This window comes from Aegilops tauschii, chromosome 5 (assembly GCF_002575655.3).
Source record: "Aegilops tauschii subsp. strangulata cultivar AL8/78 chromosome 5, Aet v6.0, whole genome shotgun sequence".
NCBI lineage: Eukaryota > Viridiplantae > Streptophyta > Magnoliopsida > Poales > Poaceae > Aegilops > Aegilops tauschii.
In genome coordinates, this window is record NC_053039.3 from 427,640,194 (window position 1) to 427,647,982 (window position 7,789).

Consider the following 7,789-nt stretch of genomic DNA (forward strand, 5'->3'; position numbering starts at 1 on the left):
ATAAGTGGCCGGCCCCACCCGTAAGTCTCACATCACTAACCAGCCCCGGGCCCGCATGTTTTAAGTGAAAACGTATTTCTGTGAATACGCTTTCGCCTCTCAAAAACGCATTCCATTTCTTCTTCGGCCTGGAGTACGCTTTCTCTTCCTGAAAGCACATTTATCTAAAGACGTTTTCTATTTTTCTGTCCAGGCCCAGATTGTGAAGTTTTTCTTTGCAAATAGGTCCCTGGCAGAAAACACTTGATAACTTTTTACTCACAACTCCAAATGAGGTGATTCCAAAGCCCACTTCTTTGTTTCGTCGACCCCGTTCTATTGGTATCATTTTCCCCATGTGTTAACATATTGAATGACCATTTTGCCCTTGCCCCTAACGACCCCTTTCGAGAGAGAAGTGTTTCCAGCGAATCTTTCTGCGATATTTCTGCACTTCTCCCTAGTGTACCCTTTACCCCCAGGCAAGCCACAACCACCATTTGCATGATAGCCATGCAGTAGCATTGGTTTTCAACTTGAATCTTTAATAACTGTATGTTTGTTTTGCTACTGCTGTCGTTATTTCGGTTATGCTTATGGATCGGTGGTTACCGTCATGCTATGTTTTCAAGCACTCTGTTATCATGTTCTTCCTGCTAGTATTACTTTCATGTTGGTCATGTTTGGCAGCAGTACATGTTGGGTTGGTCATGATCTCCGGTGCATGACTGTCGTCGGTTACCGAGTACCGGTGATATGCATTGTTCCATGTTGTTAGTTGATTAAGTGTTTACTCGGTTATGTTATTGATGTGTTCTTGCATGGTACATATTGTTGATGATAATGGTCATGTTATAATATGAGTAGTGTTGTACTTGAAATATTCATGCTCGTCAGTATGCCCTGCTCAGTTGGATATGATTCATGTCGATATGGTTGATAGTTATGTTGTACCCTCATGCTTATGTGATGTCATGCTCATGCATTGTAATTGCATCATGTTATTTTATCATGGCTCAGCATATTTGCATTCAAGTTTAACCAGATTAAATTGAACTTGAACAACTGTTGGCTGAGTCATGGTGCCACCATATCGAGCTGACCAGTACAACCACGCTTGCCTTTTTGGGAAGGTCCTAACTGGGTCTATTGTCATACCTCTCGCCGGTGCCTCCAACGAGGGAAGGTTATGGGCGTGCGCTACCCTGATCAGGTAGGCAGACATAAGCCTTGTGTGCCCGTTGTTGTTGTTATGGTACCTTGTCCCCGTTTGGGACCGTTTATGTTTTGCCACGACGGTGGTCGTTGGTGTCTTTGGTAGGCACGGGGCCACCCGGGACTTAGCCCAGTGGGGAGTGAGTCGGAGTGGCCGGGAGAGTGTCATGGCAGTAGATCGGTTTTGTCGGAACGCCGTTGGTCCATCCGAATGGGAGTGCGAGGCCATGGGTTCCGTGGTGTGGGTACAGTGTGCTAACCTCTACAGAGTGTATATTAAATCTATCGATAGCCGCGCCCATGGATAAGGGCCCAGTTCGTAGTTGGTCACACTATGGGTCAACAGTAATAATAATAAACTGATTAATAACAACCCTGGTTCGATGATGAGATGAGTTGGTTATGTGATCCGTGAATGATCACCGTTTGGTTACGAGGTAACCCGTTGAGCCAAGAGTGGTTCCGTTTGTGATCCGTGAATGATCACCGTGGTATCGAGGATACCGAGTTGTTGGATATTCGTGATGTTGTGCGAGAATCGTGGGTAAAGATCAAGCTCTTGTGGTCATTTAATGGTCACTACGGTATTGTTTATACCAAGCTTGATTTGATCCTGAGATGATCGTGTGATGTCCGAGGTTGGTAAGTAATGCATGTGATGGTTACGAGGTAACCCGAGCAGAATAAGTGGTGCATATAGTGTCATCATGTTGCATGCTAGTATCATCAGATTTATATGTTCATGCCATGCTCATATTGTCCTAGTTGTATCATGTTTATGTTGTTCAAGCCATGTTATTCTGATGATCTCATGATAATTCCTGCTTAACCTGTAATTGCCATGCTGTTGTTTGTGTTGAATGCTTCTGGTTATTGTGAGCTTGCAAGTACATTCAATGTACTGACCTGGCGTGTCATGCTAGTTTGCAGGTCATGCCGGATTTGATTGCTTGTTTGCCGTGGATTCCTTGTTTGCGAGCTAGGATAAGCGTTCCAGCCAGAGTCCCTGCGGAGTGGAGTTCACCACCATCGTCGTTGTTCTGCTGCTAGAATTATTCCGCTGCATCGTGTTGTTCTGCTGCTTGCATAGAGCAACTGAGGATGGCGTAGTGTCGTCGTGCCGATGTTATTCATTGTAATATCGAAGACCTTGTATTCATATTCGTGTAATAATAGAAAGTTGATTTGTTCTATGCTAAGCAGTGCCGTATTCCAGAAGACTTCTCCTCGATCTCTTGGCTGGAATACGGGGCGTTCCGGTTTTCTTTGAGCCAGGGTGCCACAGGCTTGGTATCAGAGCAGGTCTGGCTGTAGGACGCCCTAGTCAGCGCGAGTGGTAGAAACTGGTAGAAATCAGTAGTTTAAAGTCCGGCTTATTTATTGCATTTGGTTGCTGCATTTGTTTGTTGCATAGCATGCATATAGCCTTAGTAGTTGTTGCTAACGGTTTATCTGGTGAGTGTAGATGGCATCAGTTCGGATCCACTACAGCTCAGCCTTTGCATTTCTCCAGTTTTCTTTTCTTGCTCGTTTTTCGGTGCTTGGTGTCATTTCTGTCCCAGCAGAGTGATGCCAAGTGATCCCGACACTGTTTGCAAAAATGGTGCTCAGGTATCTCGCCGATATCCTTCTTTCAGCCCCGCCTATCGTTTCGGTGATGGACATGCTTCTATCCCGAATCGCTCTTTCATTTTTTCAAGTTGGCCACCCTTAATGATCTTAGTTATCAAGAAAGGGCAATGTCAGCAGCCTCAGTTTTTCCCCGCTATCCTATTTCTTGGACGAGTACGGATCTTTTCCCGTCCACTTGATAATAATGTGGTTGCGACCTTCGTGTCCCACTACATGATTACCGAGTGCGTCCTCGCCTCCGAGCTAGTCCAGGTTGCTGCCCGGCTAAGCTAGCACTTGGTGTAGCGCTGTTTACACCAATTCTTCCACACATTTATTCGTCCTCGTGCACATCGTCACAGCATGCTAGATCGTAGAACCGGAGATCCCGCGAGATTTGTGTGCTTAAGTAGGCATACATATTGTGTGACTAGCAGTATTATGTGACTTTGTTTGAGTGTGTATTGTTTGTTATTGTGTGCTTTTGTTTAGTGAGTTTTCTTTTGCTTCTTTCTTTTTGGGCCCCGGTGCTACATTATTTTTCCCCTATAAAGAGTTGCTCATCAACCAACATCGGATTTGAAGAAGCAACAAGAATTTTAAATATTTGGAAACTCAGCTAAACAGAATGGAATTCTCAGCCGACTGCAGTGAAATGGGGAAGATCTGATCTTGAGGCTGATAATCAATTTTGCATTAGTGGGCACTCCTCACAACAGTACGGATAACTCAAGTCTACATCAGTACAAATTCCTCACAGCTGTAATGATCAAGTCAGCAGCAAGCCAAGTCAGGTACAAGATCAACGATATATTTTCAGTCAAAGGTATGGATCATATACAAAATTTTGGCTCAGCAATGCATGATGCTTGAAATATGTTATCATCCAAAATGAATTCAGGATGTGATATGCTCAAGGAAGACAGTCAAACAAATTTTCTCATGCAAATAATCAGCCACCGAATATTATGGGTGTGTGTGTAGGATCTCGATCACCATTCTATGGTATTTCTGGATGCTTTTGAGAAGCTTTTCCTTTTACCTAATGCCGGCTACCGACAACTTACTTCATGCTATTACTAACACTTATGACTGAGCCGCACTTGCTTTCCAAAAGAAATTGAAACTATCATGCCTGAGATCACCTTCACGGGAATCATCCTTTGCAAATTGGGGGAAGGGAACCAATCAAGTCACCAAGAAGTTCCCAAAACTTGGTTTAGTATTAAGGTTCTTCTCTTCCAGCGTTTAGTATTCAAGTTCTTCTCTTCCAGCCCCCGGCCCCTCTTTGATAAGGAAAGTTTTCATTTCTCAAATAAAAATGACAAATATGGTTCTTGGCTCTTCTCCACTAGTAGGTTTACTGCTTTCTATTTGCACTTTTGTATTAAGTTTCCTTATATATACGATTTTTTATTATTTTCTATTTGTCTATTTTTATTTATAGTGCGTTTTATTTCGATTATTCTTCTCCCAATTTGCAATCTTTTCGGAGCCTCCTTCATTATTACTCTTCCTCCAGAGATTCAGGATCCCCAAGCTCTAGCTCATTTAGCAGGGCTAAACTTCTATCTGAGCCTTTACGAGCAGGATCCTGGATGGGTTACGTTCATTCAGAACGATCTTAATCACAATACCCCTCTGGAGGACATACCTGGACGGCTTAAGCTCTTCCTAATGGAAGCTGTCTAGTATGCGACAAGATGTCATTCAGGAATTTGTGGCACTTTATCAAAGAATAGGGCCTTATCTACCGATCGAGCCCTACTTGGTCGATGAAGCACTTCGTTCCTATCTGGACCATATTCACGCAACTGATTCTTTCACTATTCTCCAAGCGTCTTATCAAGATCTGCGGGAGAATGATGGAGGATCTGTTTTCTTTAGAGATGTTGTTTCCCACAACCGGGATCTCCTTGAGGCGGAAAGCTCCGCAAGGAGGTGCCTGGAAGTGGAACAGAGGATCCGATGGGAAGAAATCCCAAGAGCAAGGCAAGTCTCGAAAGAGCTAAGCACGAGCATGCTCTCGACTTGTTTAAGTCGGAGGATCTTAGAAGGGAATTAGAAAAAAAGCAGGGTAGCTCAGTAATTCTGATTCTTTTCTCTTCCAGCCCCCGGGAGGGCCCCTCTTTCTTTTCTCTTCCAGCCCCCCGGCCCCTCTTTGATAAGGAAAGTTTTCATTTCTCAAATAAAAAATGACAAATATGGTTCGATGGCTCTTCTCTACTAACCACAAGGATATTGGGACTCTCTATTTCATCTTCGGTGCCATTGCAGGAGTGATGGGCACATGCTTCTCCGTACTGATTCGTATGGAATTAGCCCGACCCGGCGATCAAATTCTTGGTGGGAATCATCAACTTTATAATGTTTTAATAACGGCTCATGCTTTTTTAATGATCTTTTCAGTCTGCATATTAGTATGAAGCTTTGGATCTAAGAAACTCAGTCTTCTTCCACACGTTATCAGGAGAAATTTATGATGCAAGGCTCCTCAATTTTCCTCAGCATGATATGTGAACAATTTCCAGCCCAAGATACCCGGTTTTTCTCAGCAAGATACCTCGGTAAAAACTTTTGACAGATGAAAATGGATTTTTCTCAACAAGCAAACCCGAGGAGAAGCTTCTCAAGTATGGAACTCGGGCTTCTCCAGCACAATAATCAGACCAAGTTTCATGTGTAAGCTATAGAGCCTTCTTATGCATGATACACAGACAAAAGATTGAGCAGAAGTTAACAAGTCTTCCTCAGCAAGCTACTCGGATGGCTTCTCTCGTAAGCCATTCAGTCTGCGTCAGTGTCATACTAATACACCGTCCTCAGAGGATATATGATGAGTTGCCAATGTATGGCAGTACGGCTCAAGAATCAGACTCGCAACATTTCTGTCGGAAGCACAAATCAGTCAGGGCATGTGTCTTGTTGAAGAATCACGTGTTTGGTCGCATGTGGTTCTTATATATGGTGAGCATGCATCCCCAGTCAGATCAGTCATTCATACGAGATGCGGCAAGGATCCAGTAGATATACCTAAGGAAAGTAAGGATCCCACAACCTCACGAGTCAGGCAAGGGAAAATAAGCATAGATACATCTCATGAATTACAAGAATCGACAAGATCTGGATATGGCATCACTGAATCAACAGTCTTGACAATGGTCATCAAGGTCATTATTCCCGCAACTGACAAGGAGATGTCCTAAAACCTTGTCACCTTCTTGTATGATTGGCCTCAGCAATGAGCTTCGTATAGCTACAAACCCCGGTATATGTCATATGTGTGAGGACCCAGGTCAGAAAATAGGCACAAGGAATAATGTCAAAAATATTGCACTAATCACGTCCCTGGTCATACGAAGATCAAGGACAGGTGTGGCCAAGTTATTTCAGCAAGGTATCCTAACAAAGAAAATCATGACCGTTAAAGGGTAAGACTGACAGCAAAGGTATGATGATTTTTGCACGACCATCAGGGTCCGGATACCCAAATCAGTTGAAGGCCGTAATTCCATATGGATCCACAAAGGCATACTCTCAGCGGCCTACTATGTTTTACAAGGATTTCATATCCCGCTGACCCGCTTGGAATGGTTAATGGGCAAAATCCCAATGGTTACACCGAAAAAATGAGAAAATCAAAATCTGAACAATCAGCTCAGACCTGGTATACTCACCGACGGAATCAAGTACATGGTTAGTCTGTCAGGAAAAGCATTTGTCCGTCAGCCCCTGTCGGGCTAGTCTCAAGATGTAAATATTTGAGGTATGACACGGCTATAACTCCATACACCGTTATATTGCTCACGACAAAAGGCAGTCGAATCTTTGGTACATATCTCATGCTCGAGCCAAAGGAATAAATCAAAACATATCCCGTCAGAAGATGGCCATGATTAATTCTCAGCATTTATTGAAACCAGAAGGCCTACATTTATTTGAAGCAACCCATGACAGAAGTAAAAGAGGTTTTCATGACCAAAAGAAAATTTATGCTCAGATCCATTGGATATCACCACAGGTATGGAGAATCAACATCAGTAAAAAGGAATTGGTATATGAGCAAAGACCCGTCAGAATTCGGGGAAAGGTGAAGCAAGCCACCCCAGAGCAAGGTAAGTTGATCATCTGAAATTCTTGGGGGAACAATAAATAAAGGAAAAAAGGATACCCGAGTTGGAAACGGTGTCCTCAAGTCATACTTGTTCCCTGAGCAACAAAATCTCGAGGACGAGATTTCTTTAAGGGGGTAAGAGTTGTAACAGCCTGGATTTTGGCCCTTTTCTTTTTCTTTTGATGTATTTGGTTTTTGATCTGTTTTTCTTTTTGGAGTGGTTCTGTGGCCTTGCCACCTGGGAAATCATCCTAATTTACCCCTCCCAAGTGGCTCATCATTCTCAAAACCTTGCCAAGATCATGTCACTTCACTCCTTGACCAAACCCTAAAATCTTTTCCTAGGGCATATTCCTTTTTCTATTAAAGGAATAACCCTATCTGCCCTAGGTTGTGAAGCAACCTATATTTCTGTCCATCCAAAAATCCCCAAATAATTCTCATAATTCCTTTGGGTCATATGTTGCTCAAATATGCCCAAACTTTCCTATCCTAGCCCAAGAATAATTCCCCAATAATTATTCTTCATTTCTGTCCAGAGTGGCATTTTGTGAAGCAAGTGCCACCTATCCAATCTTGTTTTCTCCCAAACTTGTTGGGAATTCTTTTATGTCCAAATGATTGTCTCATGCCAAAATTCAACTTTATTTGCCTAGCCAATCTTCCTTTGTGATTTTTCAAAGTTTCTGTCCAAATAGAAGCTTTGTGAAGGAAGTGCAAGCTAGGGTTATCCAAATGAGTTGGAATTTTTCAAAGTTTCTGTCCAAATAGAAGCTTTGTGAAGGAAGCCATCAACAGAGATCTATGGCTGATTGTGGAAGATGGTTATATCATTCAGCAACCTGATGCTCCAACCTCTGATGAAAAACC

General features: G+C 42.9%; 1 pseudogene; it reads left to right on the forward strand.

The window, feature by feature from the left end:
* Positions 1-4,126: 4,126 nt before the first annotated feature.
* Positions 4,127-5,226, forward strand: LOC109748637 (uncharacterized; annotated as a pseudogene).
* The last annotated feature ends 2,563 nt before the right edge of the window (positions 5,227-7,789 follow it).